The sequence below is a fragment of the Monodelphis domestica genome, chromosome 7, assembly GCF_027887165.1.
Source record: "Monodelphis domestica isolate mMonDom1 chromosome 7, mMonDom1.pri, whole genome shotgun sequence".
NCBI classification, from domain to species: Eukaryota; Metazoa; Chordata; class Mammalia; order Didelphimorphia; family Didelphidae; genus Monodelphis; species Monodelphis domestica.
In genome coordinates, this window is record NC_077233.1 from 196,038,245 (window position 1) to 196,058,601 (window position 20,357).

The window sequence follows — 20,357 nt, forward strand, 5'->3', positions numbered from 1 at the left end:
GGTGAACATAGAATAAATAGTATACCTGTCAGATCTATGGGAAAGGAAGGAATTTAAGACCAAGATAGATAAATAACACTACAAAATGTAAAATGAATCATTTTGATTGTATTAAATTAAAAAGTTTCTGTACAAACAAAACTAATGCAACCAAGATTAGAAGGGAAGCAACAAATTGGTGGGAGGGTTATAATAAAAATCTCTGACAAAGGTCAAATATCTCAAATTTATAAGAAACTAAGTCAATTGTACAAAAAAAATCAAGCCATTCCCCAATTGTCAAATGGTCCAAGGGACATGAATAGGCAATTTTCAGATAAAGAAGTCAAAACCATCAATAAACACATGAAAAAGTGTTCTAAATCTCTCATAATTAGAGGAATGCAAATCAAAACAACTCTGAGGTATCACCCTTCACCTAGCAGATTGGCTGATATGACAGTAAAGGAAAATAATAAATATTGGAGGGGTTATGGCAAAATTGGGACACTAATGCATTGCTAGTGGAGTTGTAGATTAATCTAGCCATTCTGCAAGGCAATTAGGAATTATGCACAAAGGGCTTTAAAAGAATGCATACCCTTTGATCCAGTAAAACCACTATAGTGATCCCTCACCTATCACAGAAGTTACATTCCAGAGACCCCTGCAATAGGTGAAAATCCACAACATAGTGGGAAAGCAAACTGACTGATGCTATAGTTATTGAGCCAATCAGTGTCCAGGATACAGAACACAGGGCTGTGGTTGGTCACCTTTCATTTCATCAGCCAATAGTGTGTCATGTATAATCTCATGTTGGCAAACTTGTGCAAGCAGTAGTGGTGTACTGCATTTCCATTGTTTACAGTATGGTATCTATCCACAAAATCCCTCAATATAGTAAAAACTCTGAGATACAGAATTAGATATATTTTTTAAAAACCCATGATTCAGTGAAGCCATGATAAGTTAACTGTGATATAGCAAGGGACAACTGCACTAGGTTTGTACCTCAAAGAAATAATAAGGAAAAATACTTGTACAAAAATATTTATAGCCACACTCTTTGTGGTGGCCCAAAATTGGAAAATGAAGAGTTATCCCTCTATTGGGGAATGCCTGAGCAAATTGTGGTACATGGTGGTGATGGAATACTATTGTGCTATAAGGAATGATGATCTGCAGAATTTCTATATGACCTGGTGAACTGATGCAGAGTGAAAGGCGCAGAACCAGGAGAACATTGTACACAGAGAAAGTAAAACATTGTGGAACAATTCAATGTAATGGACTTTGCTACAAGCAGCAATGCAACAAGCCGGGAGACTCCTGAAGGACTTATGGGAAAGAATGCTAATCACATTGAGAGAAAGAACTATGGGAATAGAAATACAAAAGAAAAAATATGACATCACTTTTCACATGTATATGGGTATGTATGGTAATAGGTCTCAAGTGATAACAATTGTACAGTCCTTTGGAATTGCTTGTAGGTTTTGGGAGTGGGGAGAGAAAGAAAATAAATCATGTAAACATGGAAAAATATTTTAAAATTAAAAACAACAACAACAACAATCATGCTTGGGGTGGATACCCCACAATATCTTACTCACCAACAGGTTTGAGACCTGTAGGTTACCCTCAACCTGTTTTACTCCATTTGCTGAAATGGTTTTTCCAGGGTATATCCACTGCTTATTCTATAGCTTCTTGGAACATCAGGTGAAGAGTTCAGTGAAATATGAACATCAAAGGTGGATAAGCATCCCTGGAAAGGGCTTGGTAAGCTCTCACACCAGAGGTGCTAGTCCTCTTTTAATATCCCATGAAGCTTGCAACCTAATGGAAGAATACAACATAACAGTGCACAAATAAGATATATATAGGATAAACAAGATAATGTTAGAGGGAAGACACTAGCATGAAGGAGAAAAGGAAAAAAAAACTTGAAGAAAGTGGGATTTTAGATGAGAGTTGATTGAAATCAGAAAAACTGAAATTTAGATTTACTCCACCCTACTTTTTCTTTAGAATTTTAGCCATCAGGAATGTATACATTCCACTTAAGGTTTGAGTGTGGAGGAGGAAGGTCTATGACCCATGTGTGCTGGCAAGTGACAAATTAGAAACAACTGACTGACCCCCTGGGCAGTCCAAAGCCAAGTTTCAGCAACCATTGGTATATGTAAGACACAGGAAGTGATGCAAAGAACTGCCTTTATATTTCTTGGTCACTTCCTGTGAGGGGGGCTTTGCCTTGGAACTTGATCATTAACCAGCTGGAGTGTGAGACCTCAGACTGCTTCCCTTCAACTGTCAGGTGGTGAGTGAAAGGCTGACTCCCTTTTCCCTTGGCTTTCTGGAGTCACTAGCCTCTGGAGAGACTCCTCATTTAGAGGAGGCCTCATGGCTGGAAGCCAAATTAGATTTAATCCTCTGGTCCCCCATAAACCTCCCCCTCTACCTCCCCTTGGCTGGGGTCTCTGAATTCCTACCTGGTTCAGACTAGGCTGGAGCAGCTCTCTCTCTCTTTCTCTATCTCATTTCCCTCTTAATATTTTCCCTCTACTGTAAATAAACTACCATAAATTCTATTCTGACTTGAGTAATTCATTGGGATTTAGTAATTAAATATCTGGTGACCAACTAAAAATATATTCAGACCAACCATAAATTTTACCCCTTAGAAAACCAAGAGATAAAATGAGAGAGAAGAGAATTCCAGGCATGGAGGATAGCCAGTGAAAATGCAAAACGTAGGGAAATATAGTGTAGTCTTTGAGAAACATCAAGAAGGAATGTTTCAAAGGTGGAATTGACTGGATTTAGCAACTGATTGGATGTGAGGGGTGGGAGAGAGTGAAGAGTCTACAACACTTAGCTTTGAGCTTTGGTGACTGGGAAGATAGTAGTGTCCTGGATAGTGATAAAGAAATTGAGAATAGAGAAAGGTTTAGGGGGAAAGATAGTGAATTTACTTTTGGGCATGTTGAGTCTGTGACACATCCAGTTAGAGACTGGAAGTCAGGAGAGAGGTTAGGGCTGTATTAATAGATCTGAGCATCACCTACCTAGAGAGGATAATTGAATCCATGGCAGCTGATGATATTACCAAGTAAAATAGTATAGAGGCAGAAGAAAAGAGGATCCAACATAGAATCCTGGGAAGCACCTAAGGTTAGTAGATAGTCCTATCAATTATTGACAAAATCTGGAATATTTTAAATATGACATGTGTAAAGATTAAAATTTGGGAAACTGAGGCAGGTAGAAATTAGTTCCTCTCTGCAAGGAGCATTATATTTTAGAGGTTTATTAAAGGTTGAGAATTTAAGAATATACAAGTAAGAAAAAGCACGTGCCAAGTGGGCCATGAGGCCCACCCAAAATTTCATCATGAGCCGCATCTATTTGCCAGTTGAGACAGGAAGTAAAGACACCCAAAAGCCTTTGCAATTAGGTTAAAGACCTTCTCAATCTTGGCCCACTTGAGAATTCAGTGAGATTACAAAGCATTTTGGGGAAGTGGAGCAAGGGCTTCTGGGGATTGAAGTCTAGCGTTCAAATATATTTTTACACATGCTTTGATGAGAAATTTTAAGGCTTTAAAATTTTAAGTTTAATGCTTCAAAATTTTAAATTTAAAATATTTAAAAATAAAAGTTTAATGCTTTTTAAAAAAATGTCTTGCAGGATGGTTTAATCGATGAGTCAATGCAAGACTTTTTTCCTATAGTTGTCATGTCCAATTCTTCACGACCCTATTTGGGGTTTTCTTGGCAAAAGTACTGGAATGGCTTGCCATTTTCTTCTCCAGATCATTTTACAGATAAGGAAATGGAGGCAAATGCAGTTAAGTGGCTTGCCCAGGGTCACACAGCTAGGAAGTGTCTGAGGCAATATCTGAACTTAGGTTTTCTTGAGGCCACTCTATCTGCTGTGTCATCAGCTGCCCAGACTATATTACAGGGCAAATAATGTTAAAATCTTTGAGGGATATAGATCAAGTGAAACAGTTAATGCCTTCAAGTAGATAATAGTTTAACAGGAGAAACAACATGGACACATAGATTTGAGAGGAAAACACTCAAGAGGTTATATGAATCATAAGATATTTCAGGTACTTCCAAAAACAGTCTACTGAGGACCTACCTAAAAGTTCAGAGGAGATTTGCCATTGTTTTATGCAATTTTTTCAAGTCACTGAAACTCAAGAAGGCTAAAGAGTTTTGAATCTGTACTCAAAAAGTAGTTCCCATGCTGATGACATCATGAATGTTTAATTTATTAAAATATTATTAATAACAACACATAGTTTTCAAACTTTTTGTTTGAAGACTTGGAGGTTGTAAAGTCAAAGTTACACTTTTAACTATTTGTCACTAGACTGGGAAGAGGGGATATTTTTTATGCGAATGAAATTAAATGTCTTATTAATGTGATGGGTAAAGAAAATGTGGCTGATTATTTATAAATATGGATAATTTAAAAAAAACCTTGGACAAGATTTTGAGACTAAAGAATAATTCTTGTGAGAAAAATAACCCTATCACCCTAAGAATACCCAGAGAAATTACCAGAAGATAATTGAATTTTATACTTTGTGACCCTGGGCAAGTCATTTAACCTCTCTGAGCCTCAGTTTCCAACTCTGAACAATGAGGACAATAAAATTTTTACCATCTACCTCACAGGGCTGTTCCTAATGTATGTAAAGTCTTTTGCCATTTTAAAGTGCACAAGTGGTAGTTAATATTATCAACAGTCAAGCTTCGAGTTTTTTAGCTGAGGTCTCATGGGTACTTATAGGGGCAAAAGAGAAGAAGAAAACACCTGGTTGGCAGGTAATGCTTTTTATCTTTGTAATAGTTTCTGGCTTCTGAGACTGAGCAAGCAGAGATACCATGAAGTGACTAAGCACCACGTGCTGAGCTCACTCCCATCCCACACACCTATAGTCACGGGGCTAGAAACCGGTATTTCCGGCTGAGCAGGATCTGGGGATCCCCGAGCAAGGGAGGGGAGGGGCGAAGCGAAAACTAGGAAAAGGGTTAACTTTCCTTCAAATTTCCAGTCCCCTTCCCAAATCAACCACCCGGAGCCGCACGGGCCAGCGCACCGCCCACCTGGCTGCCAGCCCCAAAAGCACCGCCTTGTCTTCTCTGCAGTGATGGACTTCGTCTCCCTTGGTTCAGAGGCCTGGAGCTAGTGCAGTCGTGACCTTTTCTTTCCCGTGCACAAAAAAGTTTATTAAAAAGGAAATCAGGATGTGAAGAAAGGGGGGGGGGGGGTTGAGGAATGCAGAGGGAGTGGAAATAATGTAAGCCTTGAGGGCCCGGGCCAGTATTCTGAGGGGTCATTTGGCTGAGCAGAGGCACTGCAAGTGTGCTCTTGGCGTCGGTGCTCTCAGCCCGGAGACTTAGGGAGGGGACCCTGGCGGCCTCTCTTGCTCTAGGATGGCGCCGGCTTGGGCCAACCTCCTTCCCAACCGACTACCCAAAGTAGCAGCCAGGCTGGGAAGCACCTTCTATTGCAATACGGGGCCGAAGTGTCTCACTTTCTCCCCGGGAAGCAGAGAAACAGGTGTCTGGATGGCTGCTGCCCCTGCAGCCACGGCCACTTGCTTCCTCTCTTGTCCCTTCCCTCTCCAGCCGGGGGCGTTAAGGATAGCACCCTAGGGTGCTCACCTGGCCGTCAGGAGAGACGTGCCGTGAGCAGGCGTAACAACTGCCCCTTCCCCCACCCTCGGTGGCTTGCCGCTCTTTTTTTTCCTCCTTTCTCCCAAACCTCCAAACAGGAAATAGCCTGAGTCACAATAATACACACACAGGAGCGGCGGCGACTCACACCCAATCCCGGGTCAAGCTCCCGGCGCTCTGGCTCCAGGGAGTCGCCAACTAGCAGTGGGGGCAGCTCAGAGGCCAGAGGAGAAGTTGCAAAGCGAGCTTGCCCGATTGAGTGCTAATACCAGGGGCACAAGAGACTACGACTAAAGTCCTCCCCGCGCTTTCTCCAGCTCAGGTTGTAACCGTCCCGCTGCAGTCACTCAGGTCAACGGCTCCAGGCAAGTACTCTACTTTCCTTCCCAACTCCTCTTTCTAGCTACTCCCGCCTTCCCCCGAGGGCCAGGCTCCTGGGCGCCTGGGCTGGCACTGGTGACGCTGAGACTTCCTCAGGGAGTCAGGACTACGGGAGCAGAGCTGCGCTGAGCCAGAAGTGCAGAGGCTGGGTTGGGCGTTGCCTGGACCTCCTATCCTCCTGGCTCTACCTTTAAGGTGCGGGGCAAGAAAGGATTTGGGGTGTTCGGACTCTAATCCTTTACGCCTGGAAGCATTGTGGAGACGGACCTATGAAAAATTGTGTGTACCTCCCTAGTCTCGGGGGATGGAAAAACCTGTTTTAATTAGTGTGGGAGGTTACACTCTGGCTCTCCTTTTTTGAGATTCTTTTTTCTTGGCTCTTAGTTTGGGGTTCGCTTTATTTTGGTCCTGGGAGGGATTGAAGGAGTTCCTGGTCCAAGTCAAGGAGTCCATAAACTTGCTCCTTTTCAAACTGGAAGAAAGTTTTCTCTAGCTACAGCCCTATCATTCCTCACTTTGGTCTGCAGGTGTTGAAAAGGGAGAGCCCCCATTTCTCTAGTCCGGCCCCAGCCTGGAACTATTCAGGAGACATTCTGGATTGAAACTGTTTCACTTTCGCCCGAGATTCTCTTTAAGGAAATTGAAAAGGCCTTTGCGTGTTTCTGTTTCCCTGTCCTGCCGGGTTATTTGGATGTTGGAGGGGGCCCGAGATAACATTGTTTAGTGTCTCCTGAGATCCTTGAGGGAAAGAGCTGGAGAGAAGGGCGTTACGCAGAGGAATCTGGAAAAGAACTAGCCAGAAAACAACACAAAATGTAGCCTCCTACCCACTCACTAGAGGAGCTGGGTTTTGTGTTCAGTGCAGGGCAAAGTTTTGTATTCCAAAAAACAAATACAGTAGGCTATTATTCAGTATTTTTTTTTTGGCAGGATTGTTAACACATGCAATGATATGAGATGATATAAGATCTTAGATTTAGAACTGGAAGGGACATTAAAAGGTCCCATTATTGCTTTCAGTACCAGGAAACTAAGGGCTTGAAGTCAAGTGACTTGCCCAAGGTCATACAGGTAACCGGTAGCAGAGGCAAGCTATGAACCAAATCCTCAGACTCCCAAACCGTGGTATATCCGCCTTCTGGGGCTGTCTCTTTTCATTGGCTAAAGGCCACTGAATTCCAGGCATTCTTTAAGCTGGAGAAGGGAATTGCAAAACTGTCTTAAGCCCTGGTTGAGGGCTTTCTTTGGAACTCGGTCTTAGCTGAATGAATGAGTCTTTGCTATTTCCCAAATGAGAAATAAAGTCCTTATGCTGCTTATTAACTAGTGCGCTGGGGACGTCAGCCTATCATCCAAGGATTTCAATTCACTTTACTGTTAGTTCATTTTAGTTCATAAGATTTAGCCCCCTGAAAGGGAAAACCCTTCCTTGTTTTTAGATGCAGAGACAGAGATTAAAAGACTGTGTTTACTTATAACTGCAGAATTGCTTTAGGGCACCCTAGAAGTAGTTTAGCAAAGTAAAATACACTCATAAACCAATGCCTTTTTGGAATGCCTATGTCCTAGCTCCCTCAGGATGCACTGCGATTTAGAAAGAAATCAGTTCTTTTTTCTAATAGTAGTATATTTCAAATTGTGTCCTGTGAAACAGTCTAGAGATTTCGCTAAAGAAGTAAGTTGCAAACGGAGCTTTTCTATCTCTTATCAGTCTTGCATACTGTACAATTCAGTTAAGGGGGAAAATAAATCAGTTGATTTAGGCAGAAGTCAACCAAAAAAAATCAAAATGACGAGTCAAGGATCTGAAATCAGTTACCACACAGGACACAAATCACTGTTCCCAATGTGAATGGGTAGGTGGCTACATGATTTGTTAACTGTCAGAATGTGGTACACCTTTATATTCTTTTTTTTTAAAATGAATTTTCATTAGTTTTTAAAAATTTGCACTAAAGTTCACTGTTGCTCATTGGGTAAATGCCAAGAAAGAAAATCAGTACATTAGTGATGAAACACATCTGAATACCACCAGGCCACAAATGAAGAATAAACACAAATATGACAATACCTAACTATGGTCTAGGTTTGCTTCTAAATTAGCTCTGGGAAGTGTGCTATGTTGCTAAATTTAAAAAAATAGTTCCATGGTCCAAGATAAAATAAGAGAAAAACTAAAAATTATCTTGAAACTTTGTAGCTAATTCAATAGTTTTCCCAATTATAAACTACAGATGACAGACAGTTCATTCTTCTCACTAAATAAGTCGTTCATAATGCTGGAATGTACCAAATATTGGGAATTATTTGATCTGAAAATGTGTAATTTAAAAATCAGCCTATTATTTAATACCATTGCTATTAACCATATGAAAATAATTTTTAGATTCCACCAAGAATTCCACCAAATTTTTATTTAAAGTGATTTTGTCACTTAAAATTTGGAGTCCCTTCTCTATAGTTTTTCACTAATATATCCCATTATCAGCATCATCATCATGGCTAACCTAGTATGTGCAATGTACTTTACAAATTTTTTTTAACTTAGTTATTCCCCCATTTCAGATCTAGCACTCAGTGGAGAACATGGCACTTCCTTTTTATTCCTTGTTTCTTCAAGAGGATTATCTCATGTTCAGGTTATCCATATTGACATAAATATTTTTTATATTTTAAAAACTCCCACATAGGAATGAAATTTGATTTAACTACAGTTTTCCCAAGTTTCTGATTTTTGGTAGTACCCTTTTCAGCAAAACCAACAAATGCCTATTTAAAATTTAGTACATTATCCAAAAATATGATTCAGTATACAAAAAGAAGTCACAGGTAATACAAAAATTCAACGGGTGGTTGATAAAACATTCAGCCACATTTGTTTAGGATTACTTTTATATAAACATCATTTAGATCCCTGATTTTCAATGAGTTATTTCTTTGCCCCCTTGGAGCATATCTCAAAATTCTCTGCTTCCTTTTGATTGAAATGTAGAAGGATTCAAATGGAGGAAGGAGGAGTGTAAAAAATGCCACTTAAAAAAAAATTCTCTAAACGCCATCTCCTCCATTCTTTTCTCAGTTTGGGCAGTCTTAAGAAAAAAGGTTTCCTACATGAATACAGTAGGTTTCCAGTCCTCTTCTTTCCTACTCCCACCCCCAGTTATCCACCCTGCATTCTTTTGCTTTGCTTGATTATAATGGTAATAGATTTAACATTCCCTTTTAAAGAAACTGAGTAATCTTGCTACATTTAAGCAGTCTGTATATAAAAAAAATTGTTTGGGCTCCAGGCCACAAATTCTAGGAATCACCTGTCTAAGATGCTGAATAATCCAAAGGTACAAAAACTCAAGGGAGCAACTCTCCTATGTTACATATTAAGATAATTATTAATTTTTGTATGTATAATACTGACACCCAAATATTAGCATTCCAAAGTTTGCTAAATTTTCAGTGCCTAGACTAATCTTAAAGTGCCCAAGATCTGAGGCTGAGAAACTGAAATTAGTAACAGCTCTACACACTCAATGAGTTTTATACTCAAAGTTTGATGGTGAAAAGGCGACTTAAGATGATAATTACAAGTAAAAAATTACTATCTCTTGTAGTTATTATCATTAAAGTCTTCAATGAAGGTGGGTTTTTCAATTTAATTTTTATTTGATTTTCCTCAATTGCATCTCAATAAAATTTTTAAACATTAATTTAAAAAATGTTTAAGTTCCAAATTGTCAAGAAGGCAAGCAATTTGACACAAATTATACATGTGCCATTGTGCAAAACGTTTTAACTTTAGCTATGTTGCAAAAAAACTACCAAAAAGCCAAAAATTATAAAGTAAAAAATATTAGACTTCAATATGCATTCATATGCTATCAATTCTTTCTCTGGGAATGGATAGCATTTAAAAAAATATATTTTTATTCCCAATTACATATAGAATCAGTTTTTAACATTTGTTTTCTGACATGTTTCAATCCAAATTTTCTCCCTCCCTTGCTCTCTTTTCCTTCCCCCAATATGGAAAGTAATCTGACTTAAGTTATATATGGGCTATCATGCAATACATATTTTTCATATTCATCATATTAAGGAAGCTACATCTGCACACATAAGAAGAAACTTGTGAAAGAAATAAAGAGAAAAGTAGTATGCTTTGATCTGTATTCAGACTATATCAGTTCCTTCTGTGGCAGTAGATAGCTTTTTTCATCATTGGTTATTTGAAGTCTTAGATTTTTGTATTACTGAGAATAGCTAAGTCATTCAGTTGATAACTATACAATATTGCTGTTACTGTGTACAGTATTCTCTTGGTTTTGCTCGTTTAACTTTATATCCATTCATGTAAGTCATCTTGCTTGTCATTTCCAATATAGTACAATAGTACTCCATCCCAATCATATACCACAACTTGTTCAGTCATTCCCCAATTGATGGATATTTCCTCAATTTCCAAATTTTTACCACCATAAAAGCTGTTACCAAAAAAAAAAAAATATATATATATATATATATATATACATATATACACACATATATATATATATATATATATATATATATGTAGGTCTTTCATTTTCTTTGATCTTTTTGGGATACAAACCCAAAATTTTTAGATCAAAGGGTATGAACAACTTTATAGCGCTTTGGGCATGGTTCCAAATTGTCCTCCAGAATGGTTGGATGAGTTAAAAACTCCACCAACAGGGCATTAATGTCCCAGTTTTTCCATGTCTACTCCAACATTTGTCATTTTCTTTTTGTCATATTATCCAGTCTGATGGGTGTGAGATGGTACCTCAGAATTATTTTAATTTACCTTTCTCTTATCAGTAGTGATTTAGAGCATTTTTAAATATAACCATAGGTAGCTTTGATTTCTTATGACAACTGACTATTAATTGAGAAATAACTTGTATTCTTGTAAATTTGACTGTATATATCTGAGTCATGAAACTTTTGTCAAAGATACTTGATGTAAGCATTTAGAGAGAGATATTTTACCCCTAAGTACTGCTTTGGCTACATCCCATACATTTTGATATGTGGTGTCATAGTTATCATTTACTTTAATGAAATTGTTAGTTGTTTCTATGATTTATTATTTGATCCACTCATTCTTTAGGATTAGATTGTTTTTTTTCCAATTTTTAATCTGTATGGTCCTTTATTGAATATAATTTTTATTGCATTGTAGTCTGAAAAGGATGCATTTAATATTTTTACTTTTTTGATGTGGTTGAGGGTTTTATGCCATAAAAATGATCAATTTTTGGGAATATACCATGTACAGCAGAGAAAAAGGTATATTCTTTTTTTTAACCCTTTCTTTTAATTTTAGAAGTGATAATAAGTGTTGGTTCCTAGGCAGAAGAGCAGTAAGGGCTGTACAATTGGGATTAAATGATTTGCCTAGGGTCACACATTTAGGAAGTACCTTGAGGCCAGATTTGAAGCCAGGACCATTCAACTCCAGGCCTGCCTTTTTATTCACATAGCAGTCTATCTGCCCCATGATAAATTATTTTCTGTTCCCATTCAGTTTTCTCCAAAAGTCTTATCATTCCTAACTTTTCTGAAATTCTATTCATCTTTTTGATTACTGTTTATTTTATGGTCAGATTATCTAGTTCTGAGATGGGTATTCTCCACTAGTATAGTTGTACCATTTATTTTCTCCTTTAATTTTTAACTTTTCCTTTAAGAATTTAGATTCTATGTCATTTGGTGTATAAGTTTAGTATTGATATTACTTCATTGTCTATAGTATTTTTAAGCAAAATATAGTTTTTCTACTTATCCTTTTTAATGAAATCTAATTTCACTTTTGTCTTTTTCTGAGATCTGTGATTTCTAACCCTGGTATGTGTGTATGCTTTTTTAACCCTTGATAAAAGCTAATAGATTCTGATCCAACCCCTTATTTTTGATTTGTGCATGCCCCCTTCAGGTCTTTCTTAGTGCTGTTTTCAGATCTGAAGGTCTGCAGATTTTTGATACTTTCAAGATGGTACACTCCAAGGAGAGATGTAATCACTGTTCTCTTGGGCTGTGCTCTGATTCCCAGAAAGAGACCTTATTCCTCAGTAGCCACCAGCCCTAGAATTCCTCCTGGCCCTGGAACTGTGTGAACTATATATGAGCAATGTAGCAGGATCCTGAATCCAGCATCACTAAGGCATCCTTTCCAACTAGTTGTTTGACCCTCCTCCCATTCTGTAGGTGAAGAGCTTCTGAAGCTGCAGCTATAACTGATGTAGCTTCCCCAGGGCTGTGTTGTGGCCCATCATCATCCTTGTAGACAAACCTTTCTTGTTGACCTCTAAGGTTGTCTGGGGATGGAAAATTGTGTCATCCCAACTTTTGTTGTTTCCCTTCCTTCCTTCCTTCCTTCCTTCCTTCCTTCCTTCCTTCCTTCCTTCCTTCCTTCCTTCCTTCCTTCCTTCCTTCCTTCCTTCCTTTTGCATACTTCACCTCCTATTTCAAATTTTCTTGATACATTTTATTTCCCTTTTCCTCCTTCCTATCACTGAAACTTCCCTTGGAACAAAGAAAAACTGTTAGACAAAACTGACAAACTGATCCTTGTGAGACAGCCTGTGCCATTTATATCTCACCTCACTAATAGGAGGAGGGAAGTGTTTCATTTATTCTCTGAAAACAGCATGTGTCATTGCAGTTAATAAGAATTTGGTTTCTATTTAATGCTATTTTCTTTTACATCACTCTATAACATTCCTGGGTGTTGTCAGTTGGGGATTAAGTACAGGAGGTAATCTGTAGATTCTATCAATCTCCACTTTTCCCTCTTGTTCAAGGATTTTGGGGCAGTTTTCTTTAATAATTTCCTGTAAATAATGTCCAGGCTTTTTCTTTTGTCATGGCCTTCTGGTAGACCAATAATTCTTAAATTGTCTCTGTGAATGATTTTCTAAATCCTCTGTTTTGTGAATGAGATGCTTCATATTTTCCTCAATTTTTTCATTCTTTTGGTTTTGTTTTATAGTGTCTTGCTGCCTTGTGAGGTCGCGCAATTCAAGTTGTTGTATTCTGGTTCTTAAAGACTGGATTTCATCCTTAGTTTTTTGGTTGTCCTTTTCCTTTTGGTTGGATTTTCTTTGGAGGTCATCTTTCATCTTCTTCACCTCATCTTTCATCTGCTTTGCCTCATCTTTCATCTCCTTTGCCTCATTTTCCAGCTGGTTGATTTTGGCTTTCAAGACACTATTTTCTATTTCCAGATGACTTATCTTAGTTTTTAAGTTCTTTTCCCAATTGTCTTCAGCCTCTCTTAATTGTGTTTTGAATTGCATTTTGAGTTCTTCCAAAGCCTGTATCCAATTTGCTGGGATTTCTGATTTTTCCTTTGCTGATCCCTCCCCCTCTGTTTCATTCGCTCTTTGCTCATTACCTGTGCAGAAGCTGTCTATTGTAATTTCTTTCTTCTTTTTCTGTTGTTTGCTCGAGTTTATCCCTTCTTTGCTCCCCGTATTTGGCTGTGCTCTTGCTCCTCTCATTTTGTTTTGGTTTTGGGGCTGTCAGTCTCCCCTCTTGGAGCTTTGTCAGATCTCTTGGTATAGTCTCTAGGGGAGGAATGTTAGCTTCCCTGTCCTCTGGAGGCTTTTGATTGGATTGAGTTCAGTTGGGTCAGGCTGTATGTGGTATGAAGCACTGGGGCTCTGAAGACTCCTGGAAGGCTGGGCCGCCCAGGCTGCTGTCAGCAAGTGCCTTTGCCTGCCTCCCTAAACTCTGAGGAGTTTTGATGGGATTAGTTCAACTGGATTGGTCTGGATGTGCCCGAGGCAAGGGTGAGACTGGAGCCCAATGGAGGGACCCAGCCACAGCCAGTTTCTCCCTGGCTTCCTCCCCGCTGTCCAAGCTGGATGCTCCGAGCCCGGCGCCCCACTGCTCACAAGGTAGACCCTGCAAACCAGCACCTTTGCCCGCTCAGAGGTTCCCGCTGCTGCTGGGGGCTTAGCCCTCTAGGTTGTGGGGGAGGGGTCCTGGGACCTTCGCTCTGCCTTCCCCTTAGCCCTGAGTATTCTCGGATTCTGGCTTTTTGGGGGGGGGGTGTACCTTTTGAATTGAGTCCAGAAGGAGGATTCCCTGCTTCTGTCCTGTTGTTCAGATTGAATTTCGGTGCCCTAGGAGCATTCAGTCTGTATCGGTAAGGAAGGGTCTTCCACGAGGTCTGAACTTTTGCTGCTTGCTAAGCTGCCATCTTGACTCCGCCCCCCTTTTACATCACTCTAAAGGACATTTGCTGCCCTTTAGGAACTTCAGCTGTTTTCTGGGATACTTTATATCTTGTACAAAACTGAGGGGAACCCTAGTAGGATAGAGGCTACTCTTTCCCCTAGGTCTGTTGCTTGCAGATATTGCTTTTTCTTCCCCTGCTGCTTAGATGGTCTGCTAATTTTAATAATGATAAATGTCAAAAATTTTAGAACAATTTGATGGGAAGCATGACAGAAATAATCCCCTGAGTCTTACCATATTCTCTGCAGATATGCCCTATAGACCCCAAGTCTTTGCCATCTGACTTGCTCTTGCATCATAAAGACAGGTAGCATGTGATCTGACCTAACCCTGAACAGGAAAAGGACCATCTGGACTTTCCTTCTGCCCTGAAACTGAATCTTTTTATACAGGTTGCCTTCTCTACTTAAAATGTCAGCCATTGTCTTGTTTTTCCATTTGTCTTCCCAGTTTTTAACATAGTGTTTGGCACATGGTTAAGTGCTGCTTTTCTATTCTTATTGTGCATATTGTTCTAGTTCTGTCTCCTTATGCTTTTCTTCATTTTGCAGATATCTTCTTATATGTCTATGAATTCTCATATAATTATTATTTGTAATAATAAAGGGGGTCAGTTATATAGTACTTTAAGGTTTGCAGAGTGTTTGGGGGTAGTTAGATGGCTCAGTGGATTGAGCATCAGGTCTTGGAGATTGAAATTGAAATCTAGCCTTGGATACTGCCTAACTGTGGGGTTCTGGACAAATCACTTAAGCCCATTTGCCTAGCACTTGTCAATGTTCTGCCTTAGAAGGTAAAGGTTTTTAAAAAAGGTTAGCAAAATATTTTACAAATATTAACTCATTATATACTTACAACAACTTTAGGAGGTAGATACTATTATTATTCTCATTTTAACAGGTAGGACAATTAGATACTTGACACAATATTTTAAAAAATCTGAATATTAGAATGATGGGATAATATAATGAGATTGAATTTCATAATGATAACTTGTAAAGTATGAAAACTTTGGTTAAAAAAATCAAGCTCACAGTTTCAAGATGGCGGGGAAGATGTAGCTAGACAATAGTTTATATAAAATGAGTTTTAGTTTTATTGGATTGGTAGTTCAATATGAGTTACCAGTTTGACATAGTAGCCAGAAAATAATAGAATCCTAGGCTGAATTAAAAGAGGAAAAGAATTCATAATGAATGAGGTGTTAGCTCCTGATAAAACTACGTCTAGTCTATTGTATTGATAGGATAAGGGCCCTACTACCAGATTGCCTAGCCAGCTTGACCAGAATCCTGTATGAATTGGAGATTGTACTGTATGAAGAATGATTGAATTGGAAAATGACTTGGAATGTTGAGCCTGGAAAATAGAACACTTTAAGGATATATAATAGTTATCTTTAAGAATTGGAAAGACTATCTTGTAGAGAGAGATTAGAGAGAGAAGTGACAGGTGGCTCAGTGGTTTGGGAGCCAGGCCTACAGATAAGAGGTTGTGGGTTCAGATCCTGCCTCAGATACTGTATGATCCTGGGCAAGACATTTCCCCCCCATTGCCTAGCCCTTACCACTCTTCTGCCTTGAAACCAATACACAGTCTTGATTCTAAGAGGAAAGAACTTAAAAAAAAGTGGGGGATTAGATCAGGTTGGTTTGGTCTAAGACTGGAGAAGTGGGTGGAAGTTACAAAGAGGCAGATTTAAGGTAGATATAAGGTGGGAGAAAAAAACTTCCTAACAATTTAAACAGAAAATGAATGCCCTGCCTAGGGAAAGTATTGGGCTTCCTTCTTCTCCTTCCCTTTCGCAGATAATTGGATGATGACTTGTCAGATATGTTATTATGATGATGTTGTTATGGGTGTAGAGGAAGGGATGCCTGCTCAGATACAGGCTGGACTTAATAATCTGTGACATCTACAGATTCTGTGATTCTGTGCCCCAGTAATTTGGTTTGGAAGATAAAACTAATAACAAAGTGATTGTTAACAAAACATGGCCATATATTATTGGAAATGTTATTCATCTCCATGCCTGAATTGTTAATAGAGTGGTTTATGTCTACCAAACCCCATGTCTTTTGCTTCCTATTTACTGCTGGCTTAATTGTTACTGTACATTACTAGAATATTCTGGAGAGGAGGGAGAGAGGGCCAGTGAGGAAGTGGACTATAAATGCATTTTAATTTAAATTTACCTCTTTAATTTTAACTTATCTGTATTCCCATATATAATATCTTTATTGATGATACTTATATGATCTTATGGTTGTGGGTATTCTAAAAATTTAAATTTATTTATTTATTTTAAACCCTTACCTTCCATCTTGGAGTCAATACTGTATATTGGCTCCAAGACAGAAGAGTGGTAAGGGCTAGGCAATGGGGGTCAAGTGACTTGCCCAGGGTCACACAGCTAGGAAGTGTCTGAGGTTAGATTTGAACTTAGAACCTCCCATCTCTAGGCCTGGCTCTCAATTCACTGAGCCACCCAGCTGCCACCCAGCTGCCCCATTCCCCCCATCCTATATGAGTTTTATCCTTGATTTAGAGCTGGAAGGGACTTCATTGGACTCCATTGGACTCCATCCAATCCCTTATTTTATAGCTCAAGAAACTGAGGCCCAGGGAGGATGTGATTTGCTCAAATGGGGCTTGAATCCAAGCCTTCTGATTCCTGGTTCAATGCCCTATTCACAGTACCACTGTCTCTCTTGTCTATGTTCTATAGTAAATTCTTCAGACTCTATTCAGTGTACCAGAGTCATTTTTTCTAAGATTTTTCATTAAATACATATAGGTGACAGATGCCTTGTGAAAATATTAAGAAACAAATGTGAGACAGTTAGGTGGTTCAGTGCGCAAAATGCCAGTCCTGGAGTACTGAGTTTAAATGTAACCTCAGACACTTCTTAGCAGGACTTTGGACAAATTATTTAAACCCTACTACCTAGCCATTGCAGTTCTTCTGTCTTAAAATTGATGCTAACACGGAAGGTAAGGGTTTTTTAAAAAAGAATTAAATGTGGTGATATTACTTTTATGTGGATAGCTAGGCAGAATTAGTGAATAGAGTATTGGAGTTGGAGTCGGGATGTCATGAGTTCAAATCCTGCCTCAGATGCTTATTTGTTAGCTCTGTTCCTGGGCAAGTTACTTAACCTCTGCCTCTTTTGATTTCTACATTTGTAAAATGGGTATAATAATAGTATCTACTTCTCTGGGTTTTATAAGGATAAGATATAATTAAAATAAAGTGCTTGGCAAACATAATACTTTGCATGTTAGTTACTATTGGCATTATTATTCATTATTTTTCCTCTATTATTTTTTTAACATTATTTTATTTGGTCATTTTCAAACATTATTCATTGGAAACAAAGATCATTTTCTTTTCTTCCCTTCCCCCCTTCCCAACACCTCTCCCATAGCTGACGCGCGATTTCACTGGGTATCACGTGTTCTTGATTCCATGTTGTTGGTATCTGCATTAGAGCGTTCATTTAGAGTCTCTCCTTAGTCATATCCCCTCCACCCCTGCAGTCAAGCAGTTGCTTTTCCTCGGTGTTTTTACTCCCATAGTTTATCCTCTGCTTGTGGATAGTGTTTTTTAGATCCCTGCAGATTGTTCAGGGACATTGCATTGACCCTAATGGAGACATCCATTACCTTCAATTGTACCACAATGTATCAATCTCTGTGTGCAATGTTTTCCTGGTTCTGCTCCTTTCGCTCTGCATCACTTCCTGGAGGTTGTTCCAGTCTCCATGGAATTCTTCCACTTTATTATTCCTTTTAGCACAATAGTATTCCATCACCAACAGTTACCACAATTTGTTCAGCCATTCCCCAATTGAAAGGCATCCCCTCGTTTTCCAATTTTTTCCTCTTATTTCTAAGAATTTCAGAGATATAATTTTATTAATCCTTATGGTTTAAAAATTTTTTAGACTTGGGGAAGATGACATCAACCCAATAATTTTCTATAAATGTATATTATATAGAACTGCATTTTAAAACATTTGAACCAAACATAATTTCTTATTTCACTGTATTCTAGCAATTCCTTTTTATAAAATCCAAATCCATAAAATAAATGAATGTAGTCATCCCTTTAACCCTCTTTTAAACTTTACTGACTCTGATATGTGAATAAGTAACACAAGTTCAATTTAAACTGTAAATGTGTAATATGTTAGTACTATAAACTATAATGAAAAGACTTTGAAAGACCAGGCCATTGGAGAGAAGGGGAATGGGGCCAGGATGTTATATTATCAAACTATTAGAGAGAATGGAGTGGTAGAGGTTACAGATGAACACAGTTTATAGGTTTCATCAATATTTGAATAAAGGAAAAAGGGGAAATATTTAAACTCAGTTTTTTTAATTTTGTATGCATCATTGGTGGGCAGTTTTTAAACAGATCCAGCTTTTGTTAGGTTCATACTATAGTGTGGGAATGCAAGTCCTGATATCACCACTTACTAATTTCACCTAGTTGGTCACCTTAGTTTCCTCTTCTCTAAAATGAGGTGTTTTTTTTTTCCTTTGACACAACCTCGCCACAAAATATTACTATAACATAAAAATTAAAACTATAGAAAAACTACCTTTTTAGTTTCCTAAGTCTTTATATCTGATTCTAATATTTCATCCCCAGATTCCAATCTATTAACTCCTCCTATCTCCTGCTTATATGACCCATTGCCACAAACTCAAACTCGTTATCTTACTCCCATCCTTTAGAAAATGCAAGGTCAATGAAGTAAAAAAACAATGAAATCTGACATTAATGGTTGGTATAGATAAAATGTAGGGCTCAAAAAGCTTTGAACAATTTACCTGGGGTCGTTTGGGGGTTCCTCTTAGTTAATTTTGTGTGCTTCTGGTTTCCAGTACTGTGGGGAATGCAGTATATAGTTTATATGACTGTGTTTCTTGAGGGCATCTGTAGGTAGCCTACACATTTGATGGAGTTCCATGGGTTGAATGAGTTAGCCAAGGGTTAAAATCAAGAAAGCACTGTAGTTGTCTAGGCTGAGGAAATTTAGATCTATGGTTGTAAATCTATACCTTGTTGTTAATAAGGTAAGTGGTAACAGGGGGTCAGGAGATTGACATCATTGGGGGTCAGAGGTGAGTTTATGATCTGGAAACCAGAAAGACGGGTCATTGATCTAGGACAGTGATGGCGAACCTATGGCACAGGTGCCAAAGATGGCTCATAGAGCACTCTCTGTGGGCACTTGGCCGCCCTCCCCCAACAGAGTTCATTACCAGAAAGGCAGATGGGCTCAGGTGGAGCTGTTCCCTTCATCCTCTCCAGAATGCCTGATGACATTTTTTCACATCATCATCCCTCTGCCCAGCAGCCCAATGGAAGGGCACAGGGGGAAATGTGGGCAGATCACAGGTTGCAGAGCTGGAAGAGAAGAGAGCTCTTAGCCACTCCCTTTCTCTTCACCTGTGCTAAAGACATTTCTCACATGACTGTCCCTCTGTCCAGCAGCCCAATGGGAGCACTTATTCCTTCCCCTGTGCAGGATAAGGGGGAGCACGGCATATGGTCTTTTGGTGTAGGAGAAGTGACATGTCACTTAGTCTAGGGAGTGGTGTGGGGTCAGGGCCTGGCACTTTGTCTCTAAAAGTTTCTCCATCACTGATCTAAGAGGTTGCAGTTCTTAGTAATTAGGAACAAATCAAAGTTCTAGAGACCAAAGAGTGGGTCCAAGGAGGATGCAATGTGACCTTGAACAAATGACAACCACTTCATGTGTACATGAGAATGATGGATTAGATAAGCTCTGAGGGCCCTCTCTAGCTCTAGATCTAGGATCCTATGAAATCTCTTCGAATGCCAGTTTTCTTTCCTGTAAAATGAGAAGGTTGTACTAGATAGGTGACCTATGAGGTCCCCTCCAACTCTGGTTGTTGTTTTTTTTTTAAATCCTTACCTTCCATCTCAGAATCCATACTGTGTATTGGTTCCAAGGCAGAAGAGTGGTAAGGGCTGGGCAATGGGGGTCAAATGAC

At 38.9% G+C, this 20,357-nt stretch overlaps 1 protein-coding gene across 1 annotated transcript in view; it reads left to right on the top strand.

Moving 5' to 3' along the window:
- The first annotated feature begins 5,311 nt into the window (after nt 1–5,311).
- Nucleotides 5,312–20,357, top strand: part of TJP2 (tight junction protein 2) — a 155,976-nt gene continuing 140,930 nt past the window's right edge. Inside the window, exon 1 of the mRNA XM_056806235.1 lies at nt 5,312–6,050. The gene's annotated coding sequence lies outside the window, so the exon portion shown is untranslated. The remainder of the gene's footprint in view (nt 6,051–20,357) is intronic.